Source organism: Cyprinus carpio, chromosome B5, assembly GCF_018340385.1.
Source record: "Cyprinus carpio isolate SPL01 chromosome B5, ASM1834038v1, whole genome shotgun sequence".
NCBI classification, from domain to species: Eukaryota; Metazoa; Chordata; class Actinopteri; order Cypriniformes; family Cyprinidae; genus Cyprinus; species Cyprinus carpio.
The window spans coordinates 38,088,274-38,100,197 of record NC_056601.1 but is presented as its reverse complement, the minus strand read 5'-3'; the positions used below and the strand labels follow the sequence as shown (position 1 = coordinate 38,100,197).

General features: G+C 38.7%; 1 pseudogene; it reads left to right on the top strand.

Moving 5' to 3' along the window:
* Window positions 1-212: 212 nt before the first annotated feature.
* LOC122137410 lies at window positions 213-9,816 on the top strand (annotated as a pseudogene).
* Window positions 9,817-11,924: the final 2,108 nt, after the last annotated feature.

Here is an 11,924-nt window from a genome sequence, read left to right as displayed (position 1 = left end):
AGTGACTTGGACTGTCTCCGAGTTACATGATGTTTATGTAGCTAATACTGGGAATTTGTGCCGGAAGCAAATGCTAGCCAACCTATGTGATTATTATGGTGATGCCGTTATTGTACAGAGAGTTGAAGGATGCCAGACGATTGTTGGCTTTAGGCAGTACATAGGTAAATCACTCAAATTAGTAGGACAAACTGGCCTCTTCAGTGACGACGATGATGATGTCAAGCAAGGTTGTCAGAAAAGTGCGGGCAGAGGTCCAGAATATTCCTTTGCCTCGTGAATACGACCTTGGCAGCTTTACGCATGAAAGGGTCATTCAAGATACAAGTCCAACTCTCCTAAGACTTGTCTCCAGTCTTGTGTCCAGGGAAGAAACGGTGACCAAACCAGCACTCACACTTGCTCAATGCATCCAGCAGCACATCAGTAAAAGCTGGAATCAGACAACTTTGGGGCTAGCTGTAAAACTTCATCATAAGTATGGTAGTTCAGAATTGGTTCGGAACCTAAATGAGCATGGTCTTGTTGTAACATATGATGAGGTCCTCCGGTTCCGGAAGTCAGCTGCCAAATATGCCTCAGATGATGCAGATAAGTACCTGCGGGTATTAGGACTGGAGAGGTGCATTGGCCCTATTCACAGTTGGGGTGATAATTTTGATCTTGTAGTCTTCACACCCAATGGTTGCCGCACAACACATGCCATGGCCACTCAGTTTTTGCAGTTGAGTTGCCCAGATTCAGTTTTAACTCTTGCGTTTGGTGGAGTTTTAACGGGGTCCTTGTTGGATCTTCCGACTTGCGGACCAACCTGGACATCCCTTCTGCCATTCTGGCATGGCCCTAGTGACTTGCGGGGCCTGTCTTGTATGGTATGTATATACTGAATATTTAAATGTTTGGCGTGGTGTGGAGGTGAAGCCCTCTTGGTTAGCCTTGCGTCTGGTGGGCTGATCCGGGTTGCCCAGACTCAGTTTTAACTCTTGCGTCTGGCGAAGTTTTAATTGGGTCCTCGTTGGATCTTGCGACTTGCGGACCAACCTGGGCAGCCCTTCTACCATTCGGCCGTTGCCCTAGCGACTTGCAGTGCCTGTCTTGTATGGCATGTATATAGTGTATATTTGTACATAGTTTGTTGATCACACATGGTGATGGGCTTAGGTAATGTCATCTCATTGGGTGTCTTAAAGAGCTACCCCATTAATATGTATCGTACAGTTGCAGGATCCAAGTTATGTCAAATACCCGCATTGCTTTTTCATCCAGAAATGCATAACATTCAGCCTAACAAAGGTTCATTGTTTATCCAAAAAGCAATTTTGAATCTTCAAAAGTGTCAGGAGGGGATTCAGCCTCTCTACACCCTGAAAACAATGCATCAACATTCACAAGAGCACTCATGATTCTGAAATGTTAGATTATTTTGTTTACCATGAAAATAGCCTAAACTTTTGTCCGAAATTAATAAAAAATGTCTACATTTATCCAAATTTGTTATAGAATTACCATTTTGAAGTCTGAAAAAGCCAGAAATGAAATCAGCATCCTCTAAAACCTCTAAAACCACTCACATATTGTAGAAATTGGCCATTCAGTGCAAAATATGTGGTCAAAATGGACGATTAAGCTAATAATGCTGATAATGCTAATTATGCAAATTGCTCAACATATGCAAATTAGCATCTGGCAGTTTCTGTATGTTGGGGACCCATACTTCACATTTCTGCAATAAAACTTTGGTGTACTCAACATTTCCGGGTTCATAATGGAGCCCTATGGGCTGGCTACTAGACTATATAGAGGAATATATTCCAACAAAAATCACATGCATTTTATGAAGAAATGAAAGGCATTACACGTGTAAACTTTATGAATAGATGTTCATTTTGATGATTTGTTAGTTTTATTAGCTGTCACTTTCATGCATCACATGCATAGGCCCACAGTGTTTATACAGTAGCCCAATCTCATCCTGCTTGCACAAAGCGTAGTTGTTCGTTACCCCTGCAACCGCTTGGTCTTCAGCATCCCACACTGCTTCTTCCGTAAGTAAAATGTGTAATGGTTTTCATTTCTTCATAAAATGCGTGTGGTTTTTGTTGGAATATATTCTTCTTTATCTGTTTGAATCCATCATTGTCTGGCAGCGTAACTTGTTGGTAGGTGCTACAAATTAACGAAAGACTACATACAGATAATTTATCTGAAATCGTTATTTAATGACAGATTGTACACTTTAGATTATAGAACAATTGTTTGCGCTGTTCCTGCATGGCTTTGACCAATAGATGTCGCTAGCGTGCCGTAACGTTGCATTGCGCATGCGTGGATTAAGTCATTATTTCGAGAAAATAAGTCATTATTTAGAGAAAGTTTCTCATTATTACGAAAAGGTTTTCTCATTATTTCAAAAAAGTTTCTCGTTATTACGAGATGTTAAATCATTATTATGACAAAGTTTAACATTCTTCGAGAAAGTTTCTCATTATATATGAGATTTTTCCCCTGAATATTAGGCTATAATATATTAACTCAAAATAATGAGAAAGTTTCTCATTATTAAGACATAGTAAGTCGTTATTATGAGAAAGCTTGAATGAGAATAGGACTTCATTGGCAAGGTAAAATTGCTCTTACAAGGATTTTGACTTAGCAGTCACTGACATAGGACATGGCATTAAATAAGAAAATATTGTCTGCAGCTTTCAAATACTTGATAAAAGTGAAACAGAATTGTATTAACGTAAAAAAAAAAAAAATAAAAAAAAAAAACCCTGATCTCTGGAAGTTATATGAATTAACATTCAGCAAATGTTGCTTAGTTTCTGGAAGAATGCATTTTAAAGCAATAAATTAATTTATCCTATTGGGGCTAAGATCAATTATAAAGCATCAGTTTCTTAAGATCCCATTGCCTCCTTTCAAAGTTGTGTGACATTTTCAAAGCGATTATGATTTTGTTCATTATGAAGGAACACCTGTAGAGCTGAGCAATCACCGCAGGATAGTGAGAAATGTCAGCACTGAAATTAATTAAGTAAATGCCTTTCTCCAATTATTCATGAACAGTCTGCAGTAAATCCGTTTGCTTAAGTGATGATGGTATCATTGCATTAAGGTGAGGATCTTAAGGCTCTCAAGACTTAGTTTAGCACACTCAAATGACTCATGGCCATTTGTATTCTATATTTTTATAGCTGTTTATTAAAATTAAGGAGCATGTGTTGATTTAAAGGGAACTGGGTTGGTAACTGAAACATTGCAGGTTCAAATGCCATATGGATTACTAGAACCAAATTCTCAGAAGGTCACTTTTTCAAACCTCTACACACAGTGAGCACAATAGCATTCTATGAGGGAACTGGGGATCATTTTTATTGCTTTGACACAAAATGCATTGAGTAATTACTTCTTTCAAATTACATGAATTATTTTCTAACTCCATCACAAACACCACCAAAATTCGATGTATACATGGCAATTCACATTTTAATATATTTTTAAGTGTGCTAAGATTGTTTAAAAAAAAAAGTAACAAAAAATCACATAGTCACTTCAGTTATTATAAACACTGTAATTTTTCCCACATTTTGTCAAATTTGGCCAGGTTCCCAGAGATGTTACATTCAGTTCTTTCCAGGTGTAAGGTAGAGATGAGTCCCATTAACAAATAAGTTAAGTGCTTCAAATTTTTCCTCCACAAAAAAAAAAAAAAAAAAAAACTTTTTTTAGCTACAATTACCATATTGAACAGGTAACTGTATATATTTAGACTGAACCAGACAGAACCAGAAAATATGTCTCCTCAGCAGTTTTACACGCTTCAAATATAGGGGAGATATCATGATGAAATTTGTTGAAAAGTCAGTATCAACTTTAGAAGCATTTAAGCCACAAGCATTAGGACAATTTGAAAATAAATCAAATATTTCGCATTTTAAAGAAAAATTCTCATGAGAGAATTTCTGAACATATTTCCTGGCTTAGAGATATCTGAAGAAGTCAGATGAGGGGAGTTCATATTTCTCAACCTTCAAAGTGTTGATATAATTTTTTTTTTATGTATTTTATGCTTATTGCATTATAAGTTTAACAACAAAAACTATTCAATACAACTGTCTGCTAACTGAATATATTTAAGCATACCTTTAAATAAAAAATGTAAACCTAAACTCTCTCACATCTATCATCAAGTCTAAAACTTTTAAGGTGTCACTACAGCTAAGAGATCAAACATAGAACATTATCAATAATTAATCTTTTCAATAGCCTTTTTGTGTTCTCAAAATAGCTGGAGGTTCTGCTAATTACTGTAGAATAGCCCCAAAACACCTTCAGCCTGAGGAACATTATCACTCTGGAGTTGGGCACAGCAGAAAGTAATAGAGGATCAAAATGGCTCCTAGCTAAAGCACTAACCACTTTAAAAACGTCCATGGCTTACAATACATTCCCAAATCAATATTTCATTAACTGGATAGACACGAATTGTTAATATAAAAAAGAACTTTTGCAGCACTTACATTGAAAGTTTAGCTGAAATAAAACATTGAGGGTGATGAAATGTTCATACTTTGTTTCTGCACAAGTTTAATACTCCAGTGTACAGTACAGTATGACACACTGAGGTAACAGTAACATTATCACTAAGTGTTTTATTAAAAAAATGTTTTAGACTGAAGAAATCTAAAGAAACATTTTAGCCATCCATGCCTTCAACAGAGAGCTACTGCTAACATAGCAAAATGTGATATCCTTACCACAATTCAAAGGATGGCCTTTAAAAAGTGGGGAAGCAGGAGAATGATTTAATACAAATAAGTGACAAGATAAATATATTGGTTAATGAAACAAAATCAAGCACCAATAAAAACTTGAAACTGAAATAATGATAGCCCATGTTATTTTACCTACCAGTCTTCTCTTTTTACAAAGTTCAGTGTGACATTGCAGTTGTGTATTAAAACATATTGTTATTATTGTTCTGCTTTAAAAATTTTAATAGAAAAGATGTTCTCATTTGCTTAAAGATGTTGTAGACAGAATTTTAGCAAATACCAACAGTGACACCTAGAGTCTGACATGAAGAGGAAGTGTGTTTTATAATAAGAGTTAGAGAGAGAAACGAATTTTAAAATGTAGCATAAATGAAAAATGACATATTGAAAGTATTATGTGAGACCCAGGGAACAAGAGGATTAGTTTCTAAATGATATGGTTATTTTCTGAAAAAAAAAATGTACAATAGGCTCTTCTTGGCAGGTGGATATTCGAGACCTTTCACTCAGTTTTGATTGGGACTGAGTCTGGGCTATGGTAATGTATGCTTCTAGGAATCCGGTTCATCAACAAATCCATTAAAAACTTTATTCATAGGACTTATATGACTCCACGTAAACTCTATAGCATGAAACTTAAACCTGATTCTGCATGGGATGCACAGGGAAATTGGTACTTTTTATAATGTGGTTTGGGGTTGCCCTGGGGTTGCCCATTTTTGGCATACGGTTAAAGAAATTTTGTCTGCTATATTAAATGTCTCGATCCCTTTGTCCAAAATTGTCACAACAAGATGGAAGCCTCCACATTCTCATAAGCAATATTCGGTTCTCACTTTTATAGATGTGGCATATCTTGAACTGTCCACTGCTCGCATTCGTGGCACCAGATAGGACACCATTAGACTTTGGGCTCAAACTTTGGAGAAGCTTATAGGTACACCCACAGACAAACACACTTTCTGTTCTAAAGTTTATATATATATGTGTGTGTGTGTGTGTGTGTGTGTGTGTGTGTGTGTGTGTGTGTGTGTGTGTGTGTGTGTGTGTGTGTGTGTGTGTGTATAGTCATGTTTAAGGTTCCCTGTTTGGATTATAATTGGCTATTTGTCAACATAGACTTCTTTCAGTGCTGTTCCACTGGTTTGTATGTCAATATTTTTCTATGGGTATATATTTTGTTACATAATCTTTACTACATGTATAGTCTTTTGTATATTTTGAAGCATATTAGGTTTTAAATATTTGTTTTGAGTATTTCTGTCATTTACTCTTCAGCCTGACTACTTTGAACTATTTTTATTATAATTTTTCTATACTTATATTTTATTATATTTATTTTGTATTATTATTTTACTTGCTGTTGCAAAGCTAATTGTTTGTCTGCATTATTCTGTATGTTAAACAATGTCAAAACAACATATTTTTTTGCTTGCTGTTGGGAAGTTTGTTGTTTGTATGTATTTTTTTGTATGTTTGAAAATGTTATTAGATCGCTTTGAGGCACAAAACAGCTCCACTGCACAGAAGACTCCACCTCCTCCCAGTGACCAGGTGATGATGCTGACCCCAGACAGCGTGAGGAGATCCTTCAGCAGGATCAATGCACGCAAAGCTCCGGGTCCTGACAACATTCCTGGGCGTGTACTGAGAGACTGTGCAGCAGAACTCACTGATGTCTTCACAGACATTTTTCAACATCTCACTTAGTCAAGCTGTTGTTCCCACATGCTTCAAAGCTACCACCATCATTCCAGTCCCGAAGAAGCCATCTCCATCATGCTTCAATGACTACCGTCCTGTTGCACTTACTCCCATCCTCATGAAGTGCTTCGAACGGCCTAGTCATGCACCACATCAAGTCTGCCCTCCCCCCCTCCCTGCCCTCCAGACCAAACTCATATCGGTCCAACCGCTCGACCGATGATGCCATCTCAACTACCCTCCACTCATACTCACACATCTAGAGGAAAAAGACTCATACGTCAGAATGCTGTTCATAGACTTCAGTTCAGCATTCAACACAATCATCCCTCAACAGCTCATTCATCAAACTGGTCGAGCTGGGGCTCAACACTTCGCTGTGCAACTGGCTGTTGGACTTTCTGACTGGAAGACCTCAGGCAGTACGTGTCGGCAGCAACACATCCAGCACCATCACACTGAACACTGGGGCCCCCCAAGGATGTGTGCTGAGCCCCCTCCTCTTCACTCTGCTGACACACGACTGCACACCGTCACACAACTCCAACCTCTTCATTAAGTTTGCGGATGACACGACTGTGGTGGGTCTCATTAGCAACAAAGATGAGACAAACTACAGAGAGCGAGGGTGAGCCGCCTGGCCGGGTGGTGCAGTGACAACAATCTCTCTCTGAACGTGGAGAAGACGAAGGAGATTGTTTGTGGACTTCAGGAGAGCGCACACTCAGCATGTTCCTCTGACCATCAACGGTGCGACTGTGGAGAGAGTGAGCAGCACCAAGTTCCTGGGTGTGCACATCACAGAGGACCTCTCCTGGACCGACAACACCGCAGCACTGGCCAAGAAATCACAGCAGCGTCTCTACTTCCTCCGCAAACTGAGGAGAGCCAGAGCCCCACCCCCCATCATGTACACCTTCTACAGAGGCACCATCGAGAGCATTCTGACCAGCTGCATCACTGTGTGGTATGGCGCCTGCAACGCGTCCTGCCGGAAGACTCTGCAACGCATAGTGAGAGCAGCTGAGAAGATCATTGGTGTCTCTCTCCCCTCCCTCCAGGACATTTATGGAACCCGTCTCACTCGAAAAGCCCTCTGCATTGCAGGTGATCCCACTCACCCGTCACACAGCTTCTTCAGCCTGCTGCCATCAGGGAGGAGACTGCGGAGTCTCCAGGCCAGGACCAGCAGACTGCAGGACAGCTTCATCCATCAGGCTGTCAGGAAGCTGAACTCGCTCCCGAACTTACCCCCCCGTCCCTCTTCTGCCTCAGGCACCACTGAACTATGAAACCCCCCCCCCCCCCCAGGTCCCACATCCCCAGGTCCTTCCACCCCCCTCCCTCTAACATACGAATGTCATGCACCAGTCACTTTGTGCAGCAGTGGTCTGCTCACTACCTCATTCACCATGGATCTGACATCATTCTACCTCCTCATCAGTCAGTTTAATAAAATAACTGCTCTGAGCCCTTTGTCACTTTGTCACTTTTAATCAGACTGGAATAAGCTATTTTTTTATGCACTAAAAATCTTTTTATCTGCACTGTTTGTTCACTGGTTTGCACTCTATCTGCCATGTGCCTTGCGCTGCTTTTATTTAACCTTATTTTTTATTTTATTTTTTCTATTATGTCTTTTTTACATTCCCTTATTGTATAGTTTTTATCTTATATTTTATATTTGATCTAGATTTTTAAGCTCTACTGTTAGTGTTATCTGTATGCACCGGGGGTCTGAGAGTAACGCAATTTCGATTCTCTGTATGTATGTACTGTACATGTGGAAGAATTGACAATAAAGCAGACTTGACTTGAAAAGAGTAAAGAATTTTATAAAAAAAAATCTCTCTATTTTCTTGCAAAATATATTGACTAAACTGAATGTAATATCATCTTTGCATTTGGTGAAAATTATTTTGCATAAACATAAATTAAAATAACTATCCATACAGTCAGCACTAAAACACGTTGCTGCTTACATGTTTACACTGTACAATCCCCAGTTTTAAACAAACACTGCTTAGCTCAAGATCCTGGGCCCGTATTCATAAAGAATCTTAATGCAAAAAGTAGCTCCTAGTGACAAAATTCTAAGAAAATTCTTAGAAATGTGAGCGTTTACTCATAAAATTAAAGAAAAAATCCTAGTAAAGAAAAAAGTAATTCAGAAAGCATCTTAACCCTTAAAAGAGGTCATAAGGTCAAACTTGTTAGAAGCTCGGACGAGGACTTTTAAGAGGCTTACGAGTTTCTTCAGCAGAGGAAAAAATGGCAGAAAGACGAAGAGGGAGAAGAAATGTGTTGCAGACAATGGATGACAGGGAGTTAAAAAGAAGCTATAGATTAGATCGTGCAGGGATCATGTTTGTGACTGATCTTATTAGAGAAGCGCTAACATCTCCGACACAGCGCAGAAATGCCATCGCGCCAGAACTGAAAGCAATCAATACATTATGATATTTGGAAACTTTGAAAATGCAACAATGCAGTAGTGATGATTTGGGTCTGTCACAACCTTCTGTAAGCAGAGTGATCACACAAACAATTACAGCACTTTCAGAACCTCTTATTGTGTCGCAGTTCATTTTGTTTCCACTGGACATTCCCACCTTGCAAGCTCAAAAAACTGCATTTATGAATATAGCAGGCTTCCCTGGTGTTGTCCGAGTAATTGATGGAACCCACATCCGAATTATTGCACCGTCGGAAGACGAGGATGTTTATGTTAATTGAAAGAGGTACCACAGCATAAACATTCAAGTTGTTTTCAGTGCAGATTATGGGATTGTAGACATTGTTGCAAAATGGCCCGGCGCAACACTTGATGCCAGGATACTGGCGGAGAGTGGCCTGAGACATCTGTTTGAAGGACATTGTATTCCAGCAAATTGCCACTTGTTAGGGGACAGTGGTTATCCTTGTAAACCATGGCTCCTCACACCTTACCTCCGTCCTGACCAGGGGTCACAGCTAAATTACAACAGGTAACAGTGACAACATACACTTAATGTGTGTGGACTTCAAATTTAGAGAACAACAAATGTGTTGCAGTAGTATTTGTAGGCTACACTACTTCCCATAAATAACCTACCATTATGTTTTGAAAATATCAACTGAATTCTGTTCATTTTCATTAACTCACAGAGCTCACAAGAAAACACAAGCCGTAGTTGAGCGGGGTATTGGTCAACTAAAGAGGCGCTTTCAGATTTTGCATGGAGAGGTGTGACTGGCACCAGGAAAGGTCTGCAAAGTGATAACAGCCTGTGCAGTGCTTCAGAACATCTGTAAAGCTAGACAAATTAGACCCTCCCACGGACAATCGGGCTGATGAAGAGAATGATGACGAATACCCTCCACAAGGGAGGGATCTGTCCCAAAGTGGGAATCCTTTCAGAGCCCAGTTTATTAATTTGCATTTCATGTAAGTTACAGTAAATGTAATATAAAAATCGTGACTAAACAGACACTAGCCAACATTTTCATTACAAAGATATTATGAAGACACAAAAAACATATTATTTGTTATTAGTTTTATTTTTGAGTAGCTCAATTTTTAGTTTGTAGTACTCCTCCTGTAGTACTATTTACTATATTCTGCTGCTTTAGGACATCCATCTCCATCTCCAGTTTTTTGTCTACTAGGGTTGGTGTTGGAGCAGCAGAAGGCAGGGAATGAGGCGCTTCGGGCTGAGGGTCACCCATCTGCGATGTCAACAGTCCCCATTCCTCTGCTGAAGGCTCTGTGCTACTGAAAGGAGAAAACATTTAATCTCTGTTATTTAAAATAAATTTAGGCCATTTTTTTTCAGTTCATAGAATGCCAGATAGAAATATGAGAAATGGCCTTGCCTATGTTAAATATAAAAATTTATATTGTGTTACTTGGATGTTGGTTTATTAAAATTACCATTTTTGTAGTTCCACCAGCTGAATCATTGAGCTGTCTGTGACCTCCTTCAAACCGCCCCCACCACCCCCCACCCCCGTCCAGTTGGGCTTTCTCGCTCTTCTTGGTTTAGATTCCATGTTTGATACATTAAAACCAACATTCAAACCACCACTTAAATATACAGCAATCAGTGTAATTGGAAAGAGTGGAACAATTTTTATCATTCGAAGCCAATCAAATACCTTATAGGAAATTAGAAGCATGGTAAATAAAAAAAGGATTTATATACACACATGTAATGTGATAAGAGAGTGAGAATGGTCAAATAGGAAAAATTACGCATGTAAATTAAAAGTGAATGATTAGAATAGACCCTATACTTAAAATCACTCTTTTTTTTCCTTCTTGGACAGTCACAGTCTTCAAAAGATTGTGTCATACATAGCAATGGGGTCAACCCCGCCTCCTCGCGAATCGCTCTTAAGCTAAGACTCCTACGTAAAAGTTTTTAAGCTAAATTAAGAGTTTTCTGAGAGGATTCTTAGAATCTTTATGAATACGGTCCTGATCTATAGAGAGTAAAAGTAACACTGAAGCAGCGTTGTAGTTAGTGAATAAAGTAGATTCAATCTACAGGTGATGACTGAGCATTAGTGATGACACCTGCAGTTAACAAGCATAATCACTGAAAATAAGAGGAAAAGCAGGGACAGAAAAAAATAAAGAGATGAGCAGAAACACAACAACTAAACTTACAGCTACAAAGCCTTAGATTAAACCAATATCTCACCAGAGGATGATTGAACAACTGCAAAAACAGAATTACCATATTTGCTTATTGCAAACCAGTCTGGCTTTATTTCTTTCATATGGTACATGCACAAAGGTTGATAAAGTTATCATTATGGCAATTAGTGTTCCCGTTAGTTTGCCACTTGGCCATTGACTTTGGTTAAATTAACTATGTATCATCAATTGTTAAAAGTGCACACTATCATTATTTTAAATAATATTTCATGGTCCTGACTGCACTGCATACCTCATACCCTTTACCTTTGATAGCTGGATTTGGACATATGTGATTTCCCAGATAAGTATGAAAGTCTTTAAAAACAACTTTCAGTTTTGAACTTTCATTATGAAGTTGGTATTAAAGGGATACTCCATCCCAAAATGAAAATTTTGTCATTAATCACTTACCCCCATGTCGTTCCAAATGTGAAACACTCCATTCATCTTCGGAACACAATTTAAGATATTTTGGAGGAAACCTGGAGGCTTGAGACTGTCCCATAGACTGCCAAGTAAATAACATTGTCAAGGTCCATAAAAGGTATGAAAGTCATCATCTGAATACTCCATCTGCCATCAGACGTGCAATCTGGTTTATATGAAGTGACGGGAACACTTTTTGTAAGCAAAATAAATAATAAAAAATAATGACTTTATTCAATCATTTGTTTGTCAGTAGTCTCCTTTAACGGACTTGTTATCGGTGTGTTCTGTGTATGCTCTTCTGTATCATCCACACCACAAGGATGCGCTGT